This window comes from Pinus tabuliformis, chromosome 3_2 (assembly GCF_031772625.1).
Source record: "Pinus tabuliformis cultivar Carrire ecotype Pingquan chromosome 3_2, CPIR1, whole genome shotgun sequence".
In the NCBI taxonomy this organism is placed as follows: Eukaryota; Viridiplantae; Streptophyta; class Pinopsida; order Pinales; family Pinaceae; genus Pinus; species Pinus tabuliformis.
The window spans coordinates 569,021,794-569,048,447 of record NC_142302.1 but is presented as its reverse complement, the minus strand read 5'-3'; positions in this window follow the sequence as shown (position 1 = coordinate 569,048,447).

The following is a 26,654-nucleotide window of genomic DNA, read 5'->3' as shown; positions in this document are numbered from 1 at the left end:
TAAGTAAGTGTTTGTAGATCTATATGCTAGTTTGCTTTGGTGAAGTTGTGTATACATGATACTTCAGCACTTCCAAGTAGCGTCTGCGAAAGAAAAGCTTGATGTTCAAGGACGACTGATCTATCAAATCAGTGTTGTTATTTTACTGCTATCTGTCAATGCAGTCTTCTTAGATATGAAAAGTAAAACAGAATGTATAAAGAGTTTGTGTCTCATTCATTAATTGATTGAGAAAGAAGGGTGATCCTTGTTGCTATCTATTTAGAACTTTGTAGATCTTTAAAATGTCACTGATTGATACAGTTTGTGGATCATAGGTTTTATGATTGAGTATATTTACATTTATACATAGGTTGGGAAAAAGGAAGTAGCATATACATGAATGTTTGCTTCATTAAAGAATTGTATACATTTTAACACATGCCTTTTTAGGTTACAGTTAGTTCTGGTTGTTTATGTAGTGTTTTGGGTTCAGATCTCTGTACTAGTTACAGTGATCTTTCCATTCCAGTTGATTGGTTGAATTTGATTAAGTTTGATTGAATGGTTGATTTAGTTGTGTCAGAGGTTCAGTGATTATTTAATTCAGGGTCAAAGGTTTCTGTGATTAATTGTTTCAGTTATATCAGAGTTTGATTGGGTATTTGATTGATCAAATTTAGAACTGAATGCATAAGGAGGTTGGTATTTGATTGATTGATTGTATAAGTGAGAAGAAGTGATCTTCATCTCTTCTTGTGTAAATCTCTGTAAGTTGACAGTAGATATTTAGTATATTTCTGGTCGATACAGACTTGATTCAAAATTTTATGTTTGCAGTAGTTTTGAAGGTATACGTAGGTTTGATTAACGGAAGTAGCATATACAATCTGATGCATGGTTTTTGAGGTTACAACTGGTTCTGAATGATGATGTAGGTTTTTGGGTTTAGCATAGTGTTCTGGTGTTAGTGATATGATTGTTCAGATTAACTGAATGTTGGTTAATGCAGATGTATTTGATGGTTGTATTGTAGTGGTGATTAATTTTAAGCTTCAATGTTGTTGATGGGTCCAGTATGAAAATTTGATGAAACGTGGCCTTCAAATTGTGGTGTTGTGTTCCAGGAGTATCTAGTCTGAAAATTTATGAAATGTGGTCGAAGAGAGAAGGTTGTAGCCTTTTGTAGGCTGAAACCTATGTACTGGTAAACATATCGGCTAGTACAAGAGCCAAGGGGTTGGAGCTACTTTCCAATAGCACCTGGAAAACAAGTGAAGGATGGACTCTTCCGTAGGTTGGCACATACGTACTAGTAAATGGATCGGCTAGTACAAGAGCTAAGGGGTTGTAGCTCCCGTCCAGTAGTAGCTGGAAAATGAGAGAAGGTTGTAGCCTTTTTCAGGTGGGTGCTTACGTACTGGTATGATTTTGCACCAATACAAGATTGTAAACATATTTTCTTATTATTAAAAGAAGACAGAGGTGGTACCAGCAGGTGGTTTTCGCCCACATTTTGTTTCCACCTTAAATCTTGGTGTTCATGTGTGTTGCTTATGTGTGATAGTTTATTTTGTTATTACTGCACATGGTTACTATTTAATGTTTAATAAAGTGCTGATGCATTGATTAAAGATCAACATATGATAAATTAACCGAATCATAAGTTCACTGGATATACACTGGTTTCCTTAAGAAAAATTGCGTGCACACATGAGTTCCCTTCACTGAAGTAGCGTATATAAATCTAATTATGGAAATGAAAAAGTTATTGATTTGTAAACACTAATTCCCCCCCCCCCCCCCCCCCCCACTCTTATTATTATTTCCAATAGGCTCTAAATCTAAAAAAATATATCTAATGTTTGAAATACTAGATATGAAGCAACAACAGAGCTAAAATGAAATGAATTCCATTGGGACATTTTACTCAACATGGGAATTTGATACACTTCATTTCATTTGTAAAATTTTCAACAATCAGCACATAAAAGTCAATGAATATTTGATATGTCTCCATGCTAAGGGCATATCTGTATAGAATATTGTTGTTACTATTGTTGTTCTTCTTACTCTATTGAGTTAAGGAAATTGGATTTGATAAGAATTGATACAATTTTCACTAATATCAAATTTGAAATTAAATAAAACAAAAAAAAATTACATCTTAAAGAAATTAGGTATAAGTGAACTTAACATGATAATGAAGATCTCAAATATAAATTCAATATTTTCCATTACAACAATATTCCTAATGAGAGTTATTATTTCCCTTGCCGAAATTAATTTTCATAAGGTCCAATTGTCCTAGATTCTAACCTTAACTTGTGGAAATTTCTTTGTATGCCAATCTTATATCAATAATCTTTTCCTCTTTTTAAAACAATTATATTTATTTGCTCACCTCTCATGATGTCCAAAAAATGATATGCTGAGTGTGTGGTTAAAGAATAATAATAGAGAAGTTAAATTTTTCTTTCAATATTGGTGAGAAATGGATGGAAGTTAACTTTTCTAAAGAATAAAATATTTACCATAATTTATATTTAAAATGATAGATCTCGACACCAATATCCACAATGAACACATCTTTCGATAAGAATAGAAATTTGGTATTTTCAAAACTTGGTTGCCGTGTTAAAATGATTAAACTTTTTGAGAATATCCTATGTGGATTTTACTCTCAATTACTATGTTAAAACATGTTTCTCTTTTAGTTTTTAATATTAGTCTCTAAACATCTAAAATCCTTTTTTCTTTGTATTTTGTGTTCTCTCACCACATCTATTGGACAGTTGGCATTATATTGATGGCTAGTGGTTGTGAGTGTGTTGGCATTTATGTCAAGCAGATTAGCATGTTGATTGGGAGTCAAGGAGGAAACATATGGTAGTTGTAGGTTTCTAGTACAAAATCACCATAGGAGCAGGCTTATTGAAAAGCCATAAATTTATGACTGTAGAGATTGGTAGTCAAGGCTCAAGAGGAATCATGTGGTAGCTGCATGCTTCTACTATAGAATCACCAAAGTAGTAGGCTTATTCTAAAAGCCATAAAATTATGGCTATGATGAATTGGTGGTGCAGGCTCTGGGCATCAACTTTCAAGTTTTAAGCCATACTTTAGGTTGAAAACGGGCTCAAAGACATCATAAGACATCTCCAGCAGAGAGTTCTCTGAGTAATATTTCCAACGGTATATGGAAATCTGGAAATGGGCATCAGAATTAAAAGTTCTTGATTGTCGAAGTAAGGAGCTTGAAATCCTTAAGAGGAGGCCAAATATTGGAACCTCAGAGCAGAAGACTAATTGGAACATTGGAGTAGGAGACTGATTGGAACCTTCAATAAAACGATTGATCAGAACCTTGTAAGAAAGGTCTGATTAGAACCTCATAGAAGAGGTTGGATTAGAACCTTAGAGAAAGAGACTGATTGGAACCTCGGAGAAAAGGATTGATCATAAACTCGAAGCAAAGGACTAAAATGGAATCTTGGAGCAAATGTCAGATCGAAACCTTGGAGCAAGAGACTGGTTAGGTCCTAGGAGAAAAGGATTCATTGGAACCTTAAAGCAAAGGATTGATCAGAACCTTGGAGCAAAGATTGAATCAGAAACTCAAAGCGTGAGACTTATCAGAACCTCGTAGTAGGTTATATGAGAGGATGAGGCCATCGAAATCTAGAAACATCTTAATTCCTTACAGATTTTGTTTTCTTGGAAGTGTCGAGGTTTGCAAAGGAAAATAAATACAAAGGAATTCGATGCAGGACCAAGGACCAATGAGGCTCTTTCTCTCTCCTCCTAATAAACACATGGTTGTATCCAATAGGTTGGACACATGAAAACTCATTTTGGAATTTTCGATGGCCTAATGGCGAAATTAGGGTGACATGTGTCACCATTCAGGAGTCACCACATGGAGAGATGACAAAAGCATGATTTCATCTTCGTCGTTAGCATATCTGAGGTTGAGAACCTCGTAACTCCCATTGAAGTGGAATTGAAAAATGCTCCTATAAAAGGGGCTCCAATATTAACTAGTACATGGTCATCTGGAGACCAAAGGAACTAAGAGTGAAGTGCCAAGGGGCTAAAGGTTTCACAACTGTCTGATTTCGTAACATTCATTTTATATGAGTTATGATATGTTGTGGCTCCAATGTAACAATATAGAGAATTAAAATTATGAATGGGTTGGAGGTTAGAGATTAATGTAAACTAGTGGAGATGGTTTATGGAGTTAGTGTGATATGCAGAAAAGGCTGAGACAAGACAACAAGGAAAACAGTCCACAAAGAACAACTGATGAGATGAATAAAGCCATTTTCAACTTCCCGTGCATGTTTTATAGATTTGAATAATGAATAGAGTGGCCATTGATTAGGACTATCAAGCTCTACGAAGAAATGAATAAGCATGGGAAGTCATGGTAAAGTGCTCAGGAGAACTAAGATTAAATTCTTAGTATGGAGGATTACAGAGGGAGTCAGTGAAGGACTTAGAATCCCATCCTTATGTTTAATGCTATAACTGAATTCAACCATTAGACACAATAGCAGTAGGAGGAGTCATACAAAGGTACACTTGGGCAATGTGGAAATAGGAAATAGAAATAAGATTGTGCAATGTGCACAAGAGGATAAAAACCATTGATTTCCATGGAGAAAAGTGGGGTGTAGAGTGTATTGTGACTATTCTGAGTAGCGTAAAGTTGTGATTCTATTTTGAAACTAGCGCAAGAGCTTAATAGAAGAGAGTGTAGTAGAGAGCTTGTGTGAGAGAAGGAAGAAAACTGAGGATATGCAGTGTTGATCATAGGATAGAGTGTTGATAGATGAGACCAAGAAAGTCTATGGAACAATAGAGGACCAAGAGAAGAAGCTCATTATGCAACCAACTAGATTGGTATTTTTGTGTAATTGTATGTGCCTCTAGTTTCAGTTTGAAAATCTTATGAAAAGCATAATAGTGGTAAGAGCAGGCAGTGGCCTACATTTAGAAGAGGTTGGTGCTTCTTGGTAAGTAGGTTCTTGCTACCAAAGGGGATCAGTGCCTCTTGTGAGTAGGTGCTCACAAACTAACTGATGTAATTAATTAAGTAGGTGTTTATTTACATCATAAATAACAACAAATTGGTGGTTTTTTCCCTTTGCGATTGCACATGAAAACACTGGTGTCAATATTTGTGTGTTTCTCTCACTATTACTAATCAAAACCCCCTCTCAGTAATTTTTTATTCCAGCAATTGGTATTGGAGCTACATTCATTTAGGAACAGTTTAACCACTAGAATGTAGATATCTAAGGAATTATGTCTAGGAAATAGATTCAAATGGCTTACTCAATCAAAATACTAGTCTTTGATAGGATAAACTGTGGCTTTTGGAAACTAAGGATGGAAGTGTATCTTATGTCCTTGGGAGTAGATGTTTGGACTTCAATGCTATTTGACTACAATTGCCTTGATATTCCCCCCATTGATGCAGGTGGCAAAACATTGTATGGAAATAATGCTAAAGCCAAGAATTCCATTCTCTTTGGTCTTATTCAATCAAAACTTGTAAAGGTTATGCATTGTAAGTATACTAAGTTTGTGTGGGTAAATCTTAATCAGAGTTTTGAAGGATATCACAAACTCAAGGAGGGAAAACTTCAAACCTTCATAACAAGGTTTGAGAGCTTAAGAATGAGTGAAGATGAAAGCATAGTAGAATACTTACTCAAAGTTGTTAAATTAACCAATATGATTAGAGGACCTGGTGAATAAGTCAAAGAAGATATGATTGTTTAGGAAATCTTAGGATCTTTTCCCATGAGATTTATTGCCAAAGTATCAGTTATTGAAGAAGTAGCTAATTTAAATTATCTCAATATGGACCGGTTGCTTCATACTCTCACATCCTATGAGATGAGACTAGGAAGATATAAGTTTGAACCTAAGGAAGAAACATTTAAAGTATCCAAAGAGGCTAAGGAGCACAAATATGATCAACACTACTCCAACTACAAATCTAATTAGGATTTGGCTCAATTGGCTAGCAAACTGAGGCGTGCTTCTGGAAAATATAAAGGGAAGATTTCCTTTAAATTTTTTGATTGTGGATGATTTGGAATTTTTTCGTCAAAAAATCCTTACAAAGAAATCGATGAAAATGATGATGATCATAAACTTGGAAACAAATCTCAGAAACATCAGAATAAAAAATGATATAATAAAAAGGGGTTCTACTCTAAAGAGCGAAGCTTAGCACTAGAGTCTGACAACAAAAAATATTCAAAGGATGATTCAGATAACTATTTACTTATGGATTTTGGAACAGACTCCAAGAAACAAAGTATTATTAACTCTGAAGAGGAAGAAGAAGAAGAAGGAGTAGTGTACCATGAAGGGGAACCCAAAAGTGTTCTTAATGAGTTAAAGAATTAAAGGAAAATTAATAAGCAATTGAATGAACAAATACACTGTGTTGAAGAAGGTATGTATAACTATGATAATGAGGATTATGTTTATCAAAAAGAAAAACTTAAAGAAGCTATTAAGAGAAAATATAGTTTATTCTTTCTACTAGAAGAAAGACAAGGAACATGTGAGAAACTATAAGAAAAGAACAAGAATTTAAGATAGGAGCTGTTCAAGATCATGGAAAATTTTAGGGGCTAATATTTGTAGGTGGGCTAATTTTCCATGACTTTTCCATAAAAAATATTTGCCAATTTCCATTTTTTATAAAAACGATTCACCCATATTTTACAATATAAAATTAATTTACCTTAAAAATCGCCAACATTATATAGAGGCTATATATAAAATCATTATAAATTTGAATAATTTTACAAATATATCAATAATTTTTTGGTAGTTTGCATATTAGGGACTACTGAGATTTTCCAATGCTTTCAAACTTCAAGAAAATTTTTCATCCTTAAAATTTTCCCGATTCAAGATAAGGAAGGAATCAATATAAAAAAAATGTAAACGTGAAATTATTTCCTTGAAAGTTAAACTAGAAGAAGCTAAATGAAAGGAAGAGGCTCTTCAATATTCGATCCATAAATGGGAAGATAATTATTAGAGTCTTGATGCAGAGGTTGCCTCTCTAAAAACATATCTTGAGGAAATAAAGACCGAAATTTTTTTAAATGAAAATATTTTAGATGACACAAGGAAACTAAATCAGATTCTAAATAGCCAAAGTCCCTAAGGAATCACAACAGGTCTGGGATACTCTTAGCCCCCTAATTTGTTGTCCTTTGACCATTTTTCCCTTCCAAAATCATAATGATTTACCATTGTTTTACCTCTCTTATACACCCTCATCTTGCACTAGTCCAAGAACGATGACATATTTCGCATAAACTTTATATTTGATATTTTTAACTTAACTTAGAATTAATTAATTATTTATTACGTGATTTCTTACTTATAATCACTCTTGTAACTTATCGATATCTCTAATGTTGTTTGATAGTCAAGTGCTTACCATGACCAGTGATCCTAGTGCAATATCAAATCTCTCACCGATGCCAGCACAATGAATCTTTGTAGCAGATCTGGACCTCCTTGATCACCACCTTGTTTTACACTACTTCAACCATGACAACAAGATAGATCTGAAGGCAGCCGAGCTCTAGCTACGACAACAAGGAAATCCAAAGGCAGCTAAGATCAGATTCATGAAGAATGAACAATTGGAGATTGGCTAAGGCCAGTTTTGTTAAACTGCCTAATTTTGAAGGCCGGAAGCTAAATTCTGCATATCAGTTATGTAATTGGTTAAATGATCCTTTTAGCCTTCAGCCAAGGATTTATATAAGGACGAATGTAAATAGGATGAGATAGTTTTTGATAGAGTTTGTATAGAACGGAGATATAACTAGGGAGGCGGTAACAGGCTTGTATTTTTGTTATTGCCCAAATCTTGGCTGGACTATGTAATCACGCATGTATTTGCCTCTATGAATTAATAAGAAAGGGAGCTCCGCCTTATGTTTCATGAATTGTATTTCTATGTTTGAAAGCTGATGAATTGATAAAGTGTTGAGCAGTGTTTCTATTTGAAAGGGAAACACACTAGTTGGCTAGGGCCCATCCAACCTAGTGTTATAGCTCCAAATCTCACTTTTTATGTTTGTGAAGTTGTACTCATGGCCTAGGGAAACCCCTCCTTCCAGTCCTGGTCCAAATACTTTAAAAACAATGTTTTACTCCCTATACGCGACATTTCCCTAAGCTAAACGCGTTTGTACGCGGGTCTGTGTATACCCAACACACGTATATGTCTTAAAACACTTAAAAAAAAATAAATCTCCTTAATTTCAAGCAGAGATCATGGGTTTTACCTGTTGATTACCTATTATTTCTCGTGGCCCAACTGTTCCCAACTAAAAAACTACTTTGGGAGAAGTATAAAAAGCCTTCAATGGGAAGGCCTAACGGAGGAGAGAATAGAGAGAAAATTCACTCTGCTAAGATTATCCCTGATTAGGTTTGAAGATCCTTGTACTTCCAGCACTTCCTCCATTATAGGAAACCCTTGTTTCCTTGAGTTATGATGTCTCTCCATGGGTTGAGATATCCTTGAGTGAGCCATGGAAGGATTTTGTTGAATAATCGAGATTGGACGAATCCAGAGGACGGTTCCACTTGGAGCCTACGAAAGGAAGACTCAGGTGAAATCATTCCTTACTATATTTTAGTTATCTATAATAAAAGAAACACTTGTCTTGTTCCTAATATTAATCTTCTTCATGCTTATGAGATCAATGTTATGATTTACATATGAATGGTTGTTTCAATTGTATAACTAACTACCTTTCAATATGCTATGAAGTTGATTTTCTTACGATGCTTGGTCCATGTACTGATATGCTTCCTTGAATTGATTGCCTTAGAGGTTGAAGGATTGAAAGGAACTCCGAGAGGGTTTGGACCTTGGCTAGATCTACTCAAATGAAGGACCCCTAGGTGCACCTCTCTTTCCGTAGTTTGTTTATATTAGTATCATCGATGTATGGAATGCTTGTTTTTCTTTGTAGATAACCCCCACTCTGATAGGGTATTGGCCCAAGACCCTAGGGGACCGTTGTCCCGAAACAGAATTGGCGACTCTGCTGGGGACAATAGTTTTGCCGTTCCTAGTTTGAGTTTATTCAATCCAATTAGGGCTCAGTTGTTTATTTACTTGTTGTGACTGAGTAGTCTGTTCCTGTAGGAACTTCAACTATACGTTTGATCAGTTTCTTCAAACCCTTTTTTATTTTTTCTTGTGATCTTTTATATATGCATCTTACTCAGGTTATAGTCGTGTATGTATGCAAGTTTCACCATATGAACCCATCTATACATAGGTTTTTCTGGACTGAATAACGTATACATACAATTGTGAATTGACATAGTCACGTATACCCTAAAATTTTCAAGATTTTTCAAATATTTTTGTTTCTGGAGATCTGTCTACTGGTTTGAGTCTTTCCTGAACAGTTACTTTTTTGTGTCAGTCTTTATTTTTACAACAAGTTCATGATTTCAAACTCTCTTCAGTTGTGGAAAGTGTTGGTCTTGTTTTGTTTTGTTGCAAGCGTCATCATTTTTGTTTAAGCACACAAGATTTCTTTCTAGGAATCTTGGTTGTTCTGGTCTTCCAAGGCAGAAAGATTGGTCTCAATATTTGTGGAAAACCTTGTTTTGGTGATCTTTTTGTTTGCATGTCAAAACTACATCTTTGTGGCCATTTACTTTTCTTGCTTTTTGAAAGTTGTTGTGTGATGATTTTGAGAATTGTCTTTCTTGATCTTGCGATCATTGTCACCAAGCTCTTTTCGCTGCTTTTTGATTGTTAAGAGCATCTTGAAACACACTTTTTGTTGAGTTTTCACCTGTTTTGTGTTGTTAACTTGCAAAGTGTTTTGTTGCCTATTCTTCGATCATAAAGTTTCAGTCTTATTTAGAGCACTTTTGAAAGGTTGTTTTTTGTTTTTGCTTTTGAAGAAAACTTCTTGAAAACTTGGTTTTTGCTTTCTTTGGCCTTGTTTTGATTTAGTTTCCTTTTTGCGAATGAAAGTGCATTTTTGTTTGTCTTGAAATTTGCTTTTAGTGTTTGGACGAAAATGAGCATTAGCAACTTATATTCTATCTAAACATCTTAAGTGGCTAATTAGAATTGATAAACAAGTTACTTTCATTTCTTTGATTTAGAGTAGTCTTAAGTTTTGCATCAGCATGTACTCATTACATTAGGATAAATTTGTGCATCTTTTAAGACATCCATAGTTTTGTTAATTTTTGTGAGTGTGAAGCTTGAGTAAAAGAAAAGAAAAGAAAAATGTATTGCTTTCTTAGAAGTTCCTCAAAACCTAGTAGAAATTTCTTTCATCGAAGAACGAAATGAATGCATTTACATATAGTTTGGGTTTTATTAATTTCTTCTGCATCAAAACACCACAAGTTTCATTTCCGCTTATCCCTTGATTTAAGAAAAACCCACTTAAAAACAAGCGCTAATTAAAATACACTAGAACTTTTTTATAATTGTCAATTTAGACACACCAACAAGTTTTAGGATATTTTAGGGCCTTGGATTAGGTGTGTGGAGAGAAAAATCTCCAAGGCCATTTAAACTGTCAAACATAGGAGTCTAAATAGTGAGTGAAAATCCAATAGCGTTAGGAAGACCAAGAAAGCTCTAGATCTAGGAGTTATGCACAAGGGTTTTTGAAGATAAGGAAGAGAGATACCCCCTCTCCTACCTGTCGGCTCTTACCTCAAGATTGTTCTACCTGGCTTCTGACACAAGTTGGTAACCTTAGTTGCTTCTCCTAGTGATCTACAGAGGTGGCTACAGAGGGGAATCTTGTGGCACCTGAGGTCGACGTTGTATCACTCTTAACGATACTACTGGAGGGCACCCTTACGAAGATTTGGGGCTTGCACTGGCGCAAGCTATTGTTAGGAGGTCAGCGTAACTTCCTCTATTACCTTCGCTGGTAAGATTTGGCCGTCATTATCCCAAACTATCTTCGGAAGGCCCCTTACTCCACTTTCTTGTATTTTGGTGTCCGGTCCTAATCACATGGAGCGGAAATACTTGAAAGTTGTTTGACTGGCTGACATTTTTCAGGGACTTTTTAGTCTGTGCTCTATGCTCTTAGTTGGCCTAGCTTTCATTTTTTTCTTGAATCTTTAATTAGATCTTAATAAAAAAATTCAAAGTGGCTGACCGATCGCCTAGACAATCTCAAAGACTTCGTGGTCTTTCACCACCAAGTTTAGAGCCTTCTCCTAGAAGGTGCAGAGGTAATACTTCCGGTGAGTTTCATCCTGTGGTATCCAACACATCGGGGATTGATCCTCCCCTCAGGGGCATTAGTGTTTAGGATAGGCCTGGTACTTCCATAGAACTAGAGAGGAACACTCCAGTTCTTTCTCGAGTTCTCTTTCAATCGGAAGATAACATAGAGGTAGAAGTACTCCCAGAGTTGTTAGCAGCTTTGAAATCTCCTCTACCTTCTAACCATCCAAATGTATTACAATACGTTGGGACTCAGATGCATAGACCATTAAGTCCAGGTCACATTACGCACTTATCTTCGATGACCACCATTGGAAGCATGGATTATACCACAGGTGCTACAACCATGTAGACTCCAACATCAGTACAAGGGGGAGGAACTATTTCCATCCCCTCTATATGTTTATTTGGGTCTTTTGCTAGCACATCCTTAGTTGGGTCTACCTCCATTCCTTCTACAAGTGGAAATTCCCAAGGCAATGCATTTAGTTCTAGATTCTTCCCGTTTGGCACTCATTCATAAGGTATTCCGTTAGTTCCATTTAGTGCCTCCACATCCGTGATGGGTGGTTTTGTTTCCTTTCAGGGTTTTCCTTTTGGAGGTGATCAAATACCACATTCCAACCCAATGATAGGATCTATGCCTTTTTCTTCTACAGGACAAGGCAGTAATCCCTTTTAAGGTTGGACTAACCCTGTAGTTAGTGGCATAGGATCTGGGAATCCATTTTTTGGCCAACAAGGGAATAGGCCATACTCCACATTTCGTTCATTTCGAAGTATTCCTCCCTTACATTATGCTTGGAATCCTTATCAGGGTTATCAACTCCTTATAATCCTTTAAGAGGGATCTTCGCTGGTTATGGAGGTTTCTCGGTCGGAGTTGGTCAAACTCTGAGTTTTGCTGGATCAGAAGATTCGCCTTTTGGTTCAGCTGGTTCTAATGGTTACTTCGGGTAGCTTGGTGCCTTTAAAAATCCAGGCCAATCTTTTCAGAACTTTGGGAACCTTGCCCAGTTTCGATGAAATCCCTAGGGTCCTCCTAGGCTTCCTTTTCTGGCAACTTTGAATTTGCCAAATCTCACGAAATTAACAAACGATCCAATCAAATACAATCCGCCCTGGCCTCTGGTCCCAACCAAACTCCCTTCAGACATTCCAAAGTCAAGGGGAAGGGCGGTGAAGACCTGGGTGACGATGTAACTACATTCCATTTGTGGTGCTCATCAAACTCCCTTATTGATGACTCGATTAGGTTGAGACTTTTTCAACGCACCTTAATTGGTAATGCAACCAAGTGGTATATAGAGTTGCTATGGGGTATCTTTACATATTTTGTCGACTTGGCTAATACTTTCCTAAATCATTTCCAGTTTCCCATCCGTTATGATGCCGGAACTGAACCTCTAGCCAATTTTCGTCAGGATATGTCAACTCACATTTCTGATCATATTTAGAAATGGAGACGGAGAAAGAGGGCTCATTGAAGTTGAAATTCCTCCAGAATACCATCTCAAATGGTTTTTGAAATCCTTACAACCTGAATTCTCTAAGGATGTCTCTCTGTCTGGACTCTATTCTGAGGAGCAAGCTATTTTTAGAGCCCATCAATTAGAATTGATTTATTCTCAGTCTGGGATTCTACAAAAAATCTTGCGAGATCCTCCTAGGACTAAGGTTTATATAGCCAAGTCGAAGCCAGGTCCCCATGCAGATAGTCGTTGGATCTGTAGACACAAATGCGGTGAACCTGTTGAGCCAATTACAATGGTTGTCTTTACAAACTACTCCTAACAATCAAGTCACAATGTCTAACCCTTCGTCTTCTCAACCCTCTTCTATTAATTCCGTCCAATATTCCAACCCCAAAGGAAATCAAAATTCCAATGGGAAAAAGAAAGGACGAGGTAAGAAAAAGATTCAAGATGGGAATACTGATGCAAATAAACCTGGAAATAATGTTGGCAGTGGTGGAAATGAGTCTAAAAAGAAAGTTAAGTTTCCATGCAAGCTATGCAGTGGAGACCATTTAACTCATCTCTGCCCAAATATTCAAGATGCTTAGTGCTTGTTAGGGTAGCAAGGGACTTCTAACTCTCAAGTTGTGTTAACCAACCCTTTCCCCAAGGGCAACAAATGCTTGCTGGCGCGAGTTCAAATCCTAGTACCTTTGTAGGGGGAAATCAGGAAGGGGAAAAATCATCAAATGTTTTCATGGTGGGTTCTAACGTTCATGTGGCCACTCGGTCACATGATTACGGTGAAAGTGAAACATCCAAGGAAAAAACTGCTCCCGGAAACATCGACCTTCATATTGAACGACCCACTATCGAGACTATAACACGGATACCGAAAGGTTCCACAAAACGTGTGACTATCAATCCTAATGCTAGGGCCGCCTAGAATTACTCCATTGTTGAGGATCTAGCTCAGAGTCCATGTGCTATGTCTGCTTTAGAGGTTCTCTAGTTGTATCCAGCTCAACGAAGTGCTTTGATTTTGCCGATAGGGGCAGTTGATCCAAACAAATCTTTAGTGCTCACTTTCGACATGCTTAATGTCAAAAAGCGACTCACTCATCACATGGCTTTTCAAATAGTCTACATATTGAAAAATTAACAATTTTTCGTACTGTTATTGATGAGGGAGCTTCCACGTTTGTCATGTCAATGTCATGCTGGAAAGCCATTGGATCGCCTTCAGTTGTTCCTTCACCTACCCTCTTGACTGCATTTGATGGGCATTCTCATAAGCTGCATGTGATTATCCCATCCTTTCCCATATGTGTTGGGGGGAAATTCATCAATATCGAAGTAGAAGTCATTGATCCTAACCTAGATTACAATCTCCTCTTAGGAAGGAACTGGGTATATGAAATGGATGTCATTGTTTCGACTTTGTTTTGTGTCATTTTCTTTCCTCATGAGGAGAAATCGTCAAGGTTGATCAATTGGATTATTCTCCAGTTGATCCTCGAGCAACTTCGAATTCTACTGTTCCTTTAGTGGATAACCCTCGTCTGCCTACTAAGAATCTAGGAGTTGGGATGTATTCTTCATTGATGGGTACATTTGATTTTCCCTCTCCTATCACTAGAATTAATGTCGTTTCATCATCCAAGGAGTCTTCACGAGAAGAGTTCTTCCAAACTCATTATTTTTCAGACCCTTGGACCTTGCCTTCACCTACGACCACATTAGCTGAAGGACAAGTTGGTGGAATGGAATTTCCTATTTCTACAACGGAGCTTAGATATCAGTCTATCGTCAACTCTACAAACAACCATTCTACTCCTGTCTTGAAGAGGAGCTAGATGCTAATGTGTCCGCGGCTTGGACCCTTAATTCTACCTCCGCTATGGACTGCTTCGACACGATTTTACCATCCGAGGAAGCAATCCTAGAAGTAATGATGGGTGTAGATCGACCTTGGGAAGACTTACACCATCGTTCATACCTTCTTCCTCCATTGCAGGAAGTTGAATCTAGGTTCTCTGAGCTCTTTACTAGTGATTTTTGTATGGTATCAAACCCTTTGGCTTCAACACACTTTCGTGCTGAAGGTAATATGTTGGTGATTTCAAAAATGGTATCTATAAACATCTCTAGGAACCCTAACGTGATCTAGAATCTCTTCATCAGAGCCAAATATTCCCCTGAAGAAATTCAAATTTACATAGACCTTTTTAAGGAGTTTCAAGATGTATTCACTTGGTCTTATGAAGAAATGCCTGGCATTGATCCATCCCTAGTTCAACATGAGATCAAGATGTATGAAAATGCCAAGCCGATTCGTCAGAAGCTTCAGCCGGTTAATCCTAGGAAAGTAGCAGCCATTAAATATGAAGTAGAGAAGCTGCTTAAGGTGGGTTTTATATACCCTATTCCTCTTATGGATTGGGTTTTTAATATAGTCCCTATGGATAAAAAGCAAGGAACAATCTGAGTATGCATTGACTTTAGGGACCTAAATAAAGATTTTCCCAAGGATAATTACCCCACGCCATTTATTGATCAGATTATTGATGAGTGTGCTGGTAACGAGATTTTCTCCTTCATGGACGGTTTTTCTAGTTATAATCAAATCTCTATCCGTCCTGAAGATCATCATAAGACAACTTTTATATGTCCCTGGGGTACGTTTGCATACAAAAAGATGCCTTTTGGTCTAAAAAATGCTAGAGCTACCTTCCAGCGGACCATGTCATACCCTTTCCATGACATTAAACATATCATCGAAGCATAATTGGATGATCTAGCTGCTCGTTCTTGAAAGAGAATTGATCATCCTAGTCACCTTTGATTGGTTTTTGAGTAATGTCGATTTTACAAGATCTGGTTGAATCCCAATAAGTGCATTTTTGCGGTTACATGTGGTAAGTTATTAGGGTTCATTGTGTCAAATGAAGGGATTCAAGTTGATCCCTTCAAGGTAGAGGCAATAATTCATTTGCCTCCCCCGTCCTCAATTCGACAACTTCAAAGTCTTCAAGGGAAGGCTAATTTCTTAAGAAGCTTTATAGCGAATTATGCTGAGATCACTAAAGAGTTTATGTGTTTGCTACGAAAAGGAGTTCCATATGTATGGGACAACTTTTTGCAGTGGTCGTTCGATGCCTTGAAAAAGGCATTAGTCTCTGCCCGCTTTTGAGTCCACCAGATTATGGTAGGGATTTCCTTTTATATGTCGTTGTTTTAGAATCAACCATAGGTATGGTCCTCATTCAGGAAGACAATGATCTCATGGAGCATGTGATTTATTATTTGAGCTTAGGCTTGATAGGTCCTGAACTTCTTGTTATAGCTCCAAATCTCACTCTTATGGTTTGTGATGGTGCACTCATAGCCTAGGGCAACCCCTCCTTCTAGACCTTGTCCTAAAATTGAAAAAAACAGTGTTTTATCCCTTATACGCGACATTTCCTTGAGTTAAACGCGTGTACACGCGGGTCTGTGTATACCCAACCCGCGTGTATGTATTAAAACACTTAAAAAAATAAATAATTCCTTATTTTCGGGCGGAGATCGCGGGTTTTACCTGCTGATCACCTGTTAGTGCCTGTGGCCCAACTGTTCCCAACCAACTCCTAACTAAAAAACTACTTTGGAGATGGTATAAAAATATATCAAATGGAAGGCCTAGGAGAGAGAAAAAAAGAGAGCAAGATTATTATGCTGAGATTTTCCCCTTAGACCAGGTCTGAAGTCCTTGGTGCCTTCTGCACTTCCCCCATTTTGCATAGGAAACCCTTGTTTCCATGTGTGTTGGTGATCATTCATCTTTTATGTCACCATTGAGTAAGACTTGGAAGGAGCTCTTGTTGGAGGCCTGAGGCTGGAACGAATCCGGGAGGAAGCTTTGCTTGGAGCCTGCTGAAGGTGTTTCAGGTGAAATCTTTCCGTTATATGTACTTTACTTGCCTTTATATAAAGAAACACATCTTGGTTCCCGAAACAATCTTTCTTTGTGCTTATGAGATTCTTGTTTTGAATTCTTATGCAAGTAGTTACTTAAAGATTTTTATAACTAACTTTATAGCATGAAGATGGTTTATGTATAAGTATTTGTCCATGCATTGTTGTGTTCTTTGATTTGTTTGTTTTACAGGTCAAAGGAGAAGAAGGGAACTCCAAGAAGGGTTTGGACCCTAAAGGCCTTCTTGAACGTAGGACCTTAGGTACGTACCCTCAACATTAGAATTTTCTTACAGTAAAGATAATGGTTGTGTGTGTGTTTCTCTGAATAAGCAATTTTCAGTCTGGTAGAGTCTTAACCCAAAGGACCCTAGGGGTGCTTTCCCCTCAACCAGAATTGGCGACTCCGCTGGGGAACAACACTCTTGTTGTTCCTAGTTTGGGTAGTCTTCAAGCCAATCAAGGCTCAACCCCTCTATTTGCTGGCTCTGACTGTCTGATCTATTCTTGAACTCTAAGCTTTTCCAGTTTTTTCAGTTTGTATTTTTTATTTTTCTGGAAAATCTTCAGATACGCTGTTTTTCTGGATTACAGAAGCATATATACACAAGTTTAACTAAGTGAACCCGCGTATACGCAGGTTTCCTCAGTTACAGTCGCGTGTACACGCACTCTGCACATCGCTGCAGGTGCGTATATTATATAATTTTCAAGATTTATAAATTTTCTTTTTGCTGAATGTTTGTCTGGTGGTTTGGGTCAGTTTGAAGCAGTCATTTTCCAGTAACAGTCCTCTGTTTAATAGGGGGCATCTTGTTCTGAACTCTCTCTAGTTATAAGGAGTATTAGTCTTGTTTTCGTTGATTGCAAGCGTCATTGTTTTTTGACACACAAGATTTCTGGTTAAGAATCTTGATTGCTCTGTTTTGGCAGAGTAGGAAGATTGGATTCAATCTTTGTGTTCATTTTGTTATGGTGACCCTTTTGTTTGCTTAACAAAACCATTTTTGTGACCATTTGCTCCTTCGTTTCGGGAAAGTTGTTTGTTACCACTTTCTTGAAACTTGTCTTTTGATTTTTTGGACTTTCATTGCTGCTTTTGATTGTCAAGTGCGATTTCAAACGCATTTATTTTTGTTGGGTTTTCATCATTTGAAAGGTGTCAATTCACAAAAGTGTTTGGTTGCCTATTCATCAATCATTGGTGTCAGTATTTTTGAGAGCATTCTTTGAAAAAGACTTCTTGGCTTGATTGAAAGAAAATATTTTGAAAGTTTTGAGGTTTTCTTTCTTAAACTTGATTTTCATTTGATTTCCTTTTTTGTGATGTGAAAGTGCTTTGTGTTTATCTTAGAACTTGTTTTTATTGTTTGGAAGAAATGATTGGTAACACATCATCTTCTATCTAAGCATTTTAGTGGCAAGACAAATTTGATAAGGCAGCAACTTTCCTTCTTTGTTTTTAGAGTAGTCTTTAAATCTTGCATCCACATATAGTTCTTGCATTAGGATAGATTTGCATCTCTTTTTAGGCATATATAGTTTTGTTAGTTTTTGTGAGTGTGGAGTCTGAAAAGAAAAGGAAAATTTGTTTGTATTAGAAGTACCTCTGAACCTCATAGAAATTTCTCTTCATCGAAAACAAAAAGTGCATGTGCATGTAGCTAAGTTTTATTAATTTCTTTTGCGTCCATAAAAACACCACAAGTTTCATCTCCATTACCTTGTGACTTAAAGAACAGCCTAATAAAATCAAGCGCTAATTAAAATCCACTAGAACTTTTTGTTTTAGTCAGTTACACCAACAAGTTTAGGATTTTAGGGCCTTGGATTAGGCGAGTGGAGAGTTAACTCTCCAAGGCCACATAAAACGTCAAACATAAGAGTCTGAATAACGAGAGAAAATCCAATAGCGTTAGGAAGACCAGGAAAGCTCCGGATCTGGGAGTTAAGCACGAGGGTCTGTGAAGACAGGGAAGAGAGATACCCCCTCTCCTACTTGTCTAAACTTACCTCACGACTGTTCCGCCTGGCTTCTGCGACGAGTTGGTACCCATAGTTGCCTCTCCTAGGGATCTACACAGGTGGCTGCGGAGGGGAATCACGTGGCACCTGAGGTTGATGTTGTATCACTCTCGACAGTACTACTGGAGGGCACCCTTGCGAAGCTTGGGGGCTTACACTGGCGCAGGTTGTTGTTAGGAGGTCAGCATAACTTCCTCTCATACCTTCGCTGATAAGACTGGGCCCTCATCATCCCAGACTATCTTCGGAAGGCCCCTTGATTCACTTTCTCATATTTTGGTGTCTGGTCCTAATCACCCGGAGCAGAAATACGTGGAAGTTGTTTGACTGGCTGTATCTTTAGGGACTTTATAGTGTGTGCTCTGTGCTCCTAGTCGGCCTAGCTTTTAATTTTTTGAGTCTTTAGTTAGATCATAACAAAAAATTCAAAATGGCTGACCGATCTCCAAGACGGTCTCGAAGACTTCATGGTCTCTCGCCACCAAGTTTAGAGCCTTCTCCTAGAAGTCGCAGAGGAAATACTACCGGTGGGTTCCGTCCCACGCCGGTTGACGCATCGGAGATTGATCCTCCTAGCGGGGGCATTAGTGCCCAAGCAAGGCCTGGTACTTCTGAACAAGAGAGGGATACTCCAGTCCTTTCTCGAGTTCGCTTTCAAGCGGAGGATAACATAGAGGTAGAATAACTTTCAGAGTCATTAGTGGCTCCAAATTCTCCACTACCATCTAGTCATCCAGACGTATTACAATACGTCAGGACTCTGACGCATAGACCATAAAGTCCAGGTTACGCTACGCGCTTACCATTCATGACCACTACTGGAAGCATGGCTTCTACGAGTGCTACGACTATGCAAACCCCTACATCGGTGCAAGGGGGAGGAACCATTTCCATCCCCTCCGCTTCCTTGTTCGGATCTTTTGCTAGCACATCTTTAGTTGGGTCTACCTCCATTCCGTCCATGAGTGGAAATGCCCAAACCAATTCTTTTGGTACTGGACTCTTCCCTTTTGGCACCCAATCACAGGGTATCCCATCGGTTCCTTTTAGTGCTGCTACGTCCATGATGGGAAGATCGGCTTCATTCCAGGGTTTTCCTTTCGGAAGTGGTCATATACCACATTCCAACCCGACGGTAGGATCCATGCCTTTTTCTTCTGTAGGACAAAGTAGCAATCCTTTACAAGGTTGGAATAACCCTGGGGTTAGTAGCGCGGGAACTGGGAATTCGTTTAACAGGCAACAAGGGAATAGGCCGTACTCCACGGTTAGCATGTTTCAATGTATTCCTCCCCTTGCTTCGGCTTGGAATCCGTATCAGGGGTTATCAACTCCCTACAATCCTTTAGGAGGAAACTTTGTTGGCTATGGAGGTTATAAGGCAGGAGTTGGTCAAACTCCGAATTTTGCTGGACCACAAGGCTTGTCTTTTGGTTCAGCCGGTTCTACTGGTCACTTCGGGCAGCTTGGTGCCTCCCAAATTCCAGGACAATATTTTCAGAGCTTTGGGAGTTCTGCCCAGTTTGGGTGGAATCCCCAAGGTCCTCCTAGGCTTCCGTTTCTGGCAACGTTAAACTTGCCAGATCTCACTAAGTTAACAAATGACCCAATCAGGTATAATCCGGCCTGGCCTCCGGTCCCAACCAAACTCCCTTCGGACATTCCAAAATTCGAAGGGAAGAGTGGTGAGGACCCAGGCGACCACGTAACCACATTCCATCTATGGTGCTCATCCAACTCCCTCATCGATGATTCGATTAGGTTGAGACTCTTTCAGCGCACCTTGACTGGTAATGCGGCCATGTGGTATATAGAGTTGCCAGGGGGCAGCTTCACATCCTTCGCCGACTTAGCCAACATCTTCTTAAATCACTTTCAGTTGCCTGTCCGCTATGACGCCGAAACTGAACTTCTAGCCACCTTTCGTCAGGATAAGGCTACTCACATTTCCGATCATATTCAGGAATGGAGATGGAGAAAGAGGCTCATTAAAGCCAAAATTCCTCCGGAATACCGTCTCGAGTGGTTTTTGAAATCTTTACAACCTGATATCTCCAAAGATGTCTCCATGTCTGGGGTCTATTCTGAGGAGCAAGCTATTTTTAGGGCCCAGCAATTAGAATTGATTTACTCTTAGTCTGGGATCAAGGATAATTTTAGGGGCGAATGTTCACCCTTTGGCGAAATTAAGGGGTTTTAAATTTTTAGTGGGCGAATATTTTGTATCATAGTACATTTTTAAAAATCACCTCAAATAGCCCACCTTATTTTAAGGGAGAGGGTAAAAAAAGTAAATTTAGCCCTTGAAATTAGGACTTACAACCTTCCATTCGCCCATTTTCAAGAATAGGTTTTATTTAAGTGAATCCATTCGCCCATTTTCAAGAATAGGTTTTATTTAAGTGAATCCTATGGGCCAAATACCATATTTATAAAAGAGGTATGGTAAATTAATAAAAATATAAATAAATGAGAGGTATGGTAAATAAATAAAACATTTTTTATATTTACTCCATAAGTCACCTTATATACATGTAAGGGTGTAAACAAATAAAAATATAAGTAAAGTGGAGGTATGGTAAATAAATAAAACGCCTTTTTATACTTACTCAAAAGGTATAGTAAATAAATAAAAATATAAATAAACTAGACGTATCGTAAATAAATAAAACCTCTTTTTATATTTAGTCCATAACCCTCGTTCTCTATATGAAGGCTCAAGAAAGAGGTTTTGTTTAAGTGAATCCTATGGGCCAAATACCATATTTGTAAAAGAGGTATGGTAAATTAATAAAATATATGAAGGCTCAAGAAAGAGGTTTTGTTTAAGTGAATCGTATGGGCCAAATACCATATTTGTAAAAGAGGTACGGTAAATTAGTAAAAATATAAATAAACGAGAGGTATGGTAAACAAATAAAACATTTTTTTATATTTACTCCATAAGTCACCTTATATTTACGAACACTCAAAAAATGGGTTATATTTAGGTGAAACCTATGGCCAAAATACTATGGGACAAATACCATGGACTAGATTGTTATTAATACCATGCAAAAAACCATTATTAACCCTAATATTAGAATTAATAAAAATAAAAATGGCACATGGTATTGACCCATGGTATTGGCACATGGTATTGACCCATGGTATTCACCTGGAATGTAGCCTATTTAAATGGGGGAATTAAACCTGCATGTAGCCTATGCTAAGATTCACTAGGACTTTACAAAGTTTTATTATTTAGTGAAAGACTCGCCAAGATCTTACAAGATTTTATAATTGAGTAAAAATTCGCCATGCCTGGTGAGAGATTCGCCAAAAAATTATATATACATATTATATTATTGCTAAAATCGCCTTCCATTTTTCCTATATACCATGGAGATTCGCCCATTTATTATATTTATAAATTTAGGGGGGGTTCTTAAAATTTTCCCTGTCTAGGATCCTACAAAAGTACTTGCCAGATGCTCCTGGATCTAAGGTTGATTTAGCTAAGCCGAAGCCAGGTCCACACGTGGATGGTATCATTGGGTCAGTAGACAGAACTACAGTGAACTTGTTGAATCAATTGCAGCAGTTGTCTTTGCAAACTGCTTCTAACAACCAAGTCACATTGTCTAATCCTCCCGCTTCCCAAACTTCTTCAATTAATGTCGTCCAATCTGATAACCTCAAAGGAAATCAAAGTTCCAATGGGAAAAAGAAAGGATGTGGTAAGAAGAAGAATTCGGATGGGAAGCCCGATACAAATAAATCCGGTAACAACGATGGTGGTGGTAAAGGTGAGTCAAGAAAGAAAGTTAAGTTTCCTTGCAAGTTATGCAGTGGAGACCATCTAACTCATATTTTCCCTAGGATTGAAGACACTCAGCGCTTGTTAGGACAGCAAGGGACTTCTAGTTCGCAAGCTATGTTAACTAACATGTTTCCCCAAGGGCAGCAACTTCTTGCTGGCACGAGTTCGAACCCTGGGACCTCCTCAGGGGGCAACCAGGAAGGGGAAAAAGCATCAAATGTTTTTATGATGGGTTCAAATGTCCATGTGACTACTCGGTCACATGATTATGGTGAAGCCGAAACATCTAAGGATAAAACTGTTCCCGGAGGTACTGACCTTCATATTGAGCGACCCCCTGTCGAGACTATACCTCGGATACCGAAAGGTTTCGCCAAACGCGCGACGATTAACCCTAATGCTAGGGCCGCCCAAAATTACTCCATTGTGGAGGATCTGGCTCAAAGCCCGTGTGCTATGTCCACTTTAGAGGTTCTCCACTCGTGTCCGGCTTAGAGAAGTGCTTTACTCTCCGCAATTGGAGCAGTTGATCCGACTAACTCTTTAGTGCTCACTTTTGACATGTTAAATGTCAAAAAGCGACTCCCTCATCATATGGCTTTTCAGATAAAGTCTACATACCGGAAAATCAATATTTTTCGCACCGTTATAGATGAAGGAGCTTCCACATGTGTCATGTCGATGTCATGTTGGAAGGCTATTGGTTCACCTTCGGCTGTTCCTTCACCAACCGTCTTGACTGCATTTGATGGTCATTCTCACAAGCCGCATGGGATTATCCTGGCCTTTCCTATATGTGTTGGAGGGAAGGTCGTTAATATTGAAGTTGAAGTCGTAGATGCTAACCTAGACTATAATCTCCTATTAGGAAGGAACTGGGTATACGAAATGGAAGCCGTTGTATCGACTTTGTTTCGTGTCATTTGCTTTCCTCATGAGGGGAAAATCGCTAAGGTTGATCAATTGGACTATTTCCCAATCGATCCTCAAGCAAGCTCCGACTCTACTGTTCCTTTGGTGGATAACCCTCGCCCGCCGACTGAGAATTTAGGAGTAGGGATGTATTCCTCATTGATGGGTACGTTTGATCTTCCCTCTCCTTTTGCAAAAATCAATGCTATTTCATCATCCAAGGAGTCTCCTCGAGAAGCGTTCTTCCGAACTCATTATTTTTCTGACCCTTGGACCTTGCCTTCACCTATGACCACATTGGTTGAAGGACAAGTAAATGGAATGGTGTTTCCTATATCCGCAGCTGAGCTTAGATATCAGTCTATCATAGACTCTGCAGATAACCACTCCACTCCTTTTTCTGAAAAAGAGTTGGATGGTCATGTGGTCCCAGCCTGGAGCCTAGATTCTATCTCTACCTTGGATTGCTTGGATTCAATTTTACCTTCTGAAGAAGCAATCCTTGAAGTAATGATGGGTATAGATCAACCTTGGGAAGACTTACACCATCGTTCGTAATTTCTTCCTCCTTTGCAGGAAGTGGAATCTAGGTTTTCCGAGCTCTGTTCTAGTGATGTTGATATGGTGTCAAACCCTTTGGCTCCAGCACACATTTTTGCCGAAGGTAATATGTCGGTTTCAAAAACGATACCCATCAACATCTCTAGGGACCCTAACATCATTGAGAATATCTTCATCGGAATCGAGTGTTCCCCTGAAGAAATTCAAATCTACACCGACCTCTTTAAGGAATGTCGTGATGTATTTGCTTGGTCTTATGAAGAAATGCCTGGCATTGATCCTTCTATAGTTCAACATGAGATCAAGACATATGAAAATGCGAAACCTGTTCGTCAAAGACTTCGTCCGGTTAACCCTAGGAAAGCAGCAGCTATGAAAGCTGAAGTCCAGAAGCTGCTAAAGGCGGGTTTTATATACCCTGTTCCTCTTACCGATTGGGTTTCTAATCCAGTCCCCGTAGATAAAAAGCAAGGAACAATCCGAGTATGCATCGATTTTAGGGATCTAAATAAGGCTTGTCCAAAAGACAATTACCCCACGCCATTTATTGATCAAATTATCGACGAGTGTGCGGGTAACGAGATTTTTTCCTTCATGGATGGTTTTTCAGGTTATAATCAAATTTCTATCCGTCCTGAAGATCAGCATAAGACCGCCTTCATATGTCCCTGGGGTACCTTTGCATATCGAAAGATGCCTTTTGGTCTTAAAAATGCTGGAGCCACTTTTCAGCGGGCCATGTCATACACTTTCCACGACATCAAACATGTCATCGAGGCATACTTAGATGATCTTGCTGCTCGTTCTCGGAAGAGAACAGATCACCCTAGTCATCTTCGATTAGTCTTTGAGTGATGTCGTTTTCATAAAATCCGGGTGAATCCCAACAAGTGCGTTTTCGCGGTTACGTCCGGTCGGCTGTTAGGGTTTATTGTGTCCAATGAAGGGATTCAGGTTGATCCCTTCAAGGTTGAGGCAATAATTCAGTTGCCTCCCCCATCTTCACTTCGGCAACTTCAAAGTCTTCAAGGGAAGGCTAACTTCTTAAGACGGTTTATAGCAAATTATGTTGAGATCACTAAAGGGTTCATGCGTCTACTACGGAAAGGAGTTCCATTTATATGAGATGACTTTGCGCAGCGGTCGTTTGATGCTTTGAAAAAAGCATTAGTCTCTGCCCCGCTTTTGAGTCCACCAGATTATGGTAGAGACTTCCTTTTATATCTCACTGTAGCAGAATCAACCATTGGCATGGTTCTAGTTCAGGAGGACGATTCTCTCGCCCAGCACGTCATTTATTATTTGAGTCGAGGCTTAATAGGCCCTGAACTTCGCTATTCTCCGGTTGAGAAGTTGGCCTTGGCAGCTGTCCATGCTGTCCAACGGCTTCGTCATTATATTTTGCTACGTAAAACTTTTGTCTTAGCGGCAGTCAATCCATTTCAATTTGTCCTCAGTAGGCGAGTGATTGGCGGCAAATATAATAGATGGATAGTCATTTTGCAAGAATTTGATCTCGAGTTCTTGTCTGCCAAGTCTAAGAAATCCATGATTTTTGCGGAACTTATCTCGGAGCTACCTTGTGGAGATGATATTGTTTATGAGGAAAGTTTACCCGATGAACATATATTCCTCATCTCTTCACAAGACCCTTGGTATGGAGATATCATTGTTTATCTCCAGACTTTGAAGTGCCCCTCTACTTTCTCAAAGGATGAACATCGCAAATTACGTCACATGGCAAAAAACTATGTTATTGTTGGTGACACATTATATCGTCGAGGGGTTGACTCAATCCTCCGGCGTTGTTTAACCTTAGAGGAAGCAGAGTCCATGCTCAATGATTGCCACAGCGGAGCTTGCGGTGGTCATCTATGAGGGCTTGCTACAGCCCAACGCATCTTACGTGCCGACTATTTTTGGCCTTCACATTTTAAGGACTGTGTGGAAGTAGTCAAACGCTGCCACCCATGTCAAATTTTTACTCAGAAGATGCGTGTGCATCCAGCTCCTCTTTTTCCCGTTGTCACTGTCGGTCCCTTTACTAAGTGGGGCATTGACTTTACAACTTGTAATCTGCCTTCTACGGCGAATCACAAGTACATTATCGTGGTTGTAGACTACTTCAGGAAGTGGGCTGAGGCCATGCCTACTTATAAGAACGATAGTGACACGACAGCTTTGTTTCTTTTCAATCAGATCATCTCAAGATTCGGTATCCCAAAGGAGATTGTCACTGACCATGGCAGTCATTTCCAGAATCAACTGATGTCTGAATTAGCTCGTAAATTAGGCTTCCGTCAGGAGCATTCGTCCCCTTATTATCCTCAGGCCAATGGGCAGGTCAAGGCAGTTAACAAAACTCTTAAGATGATACTCCAACGGACAATCGATAAAAATCGGTCCAATTGGCACATTATGTTGTATCCGGCTCTATGGGCATACCGAACCTCCATCAAAACGGCTACTGGTTTTACACCTTTTTAGTTGGTTTATGGGATGGAATCCATCTTCCCGGTTGAATGTGAAATTCCATCTCTTAAGTTGGCAGTTGAACTCCTTCCAGAGACTTCGATTCTCGAAGAGCGCCTAGTTCACTTGGAACATCTCGATGAGCAGCGTCGAGACGCCGCCACGATGAATGCGGCTCATAAGAAAAGGGTTAAAACGC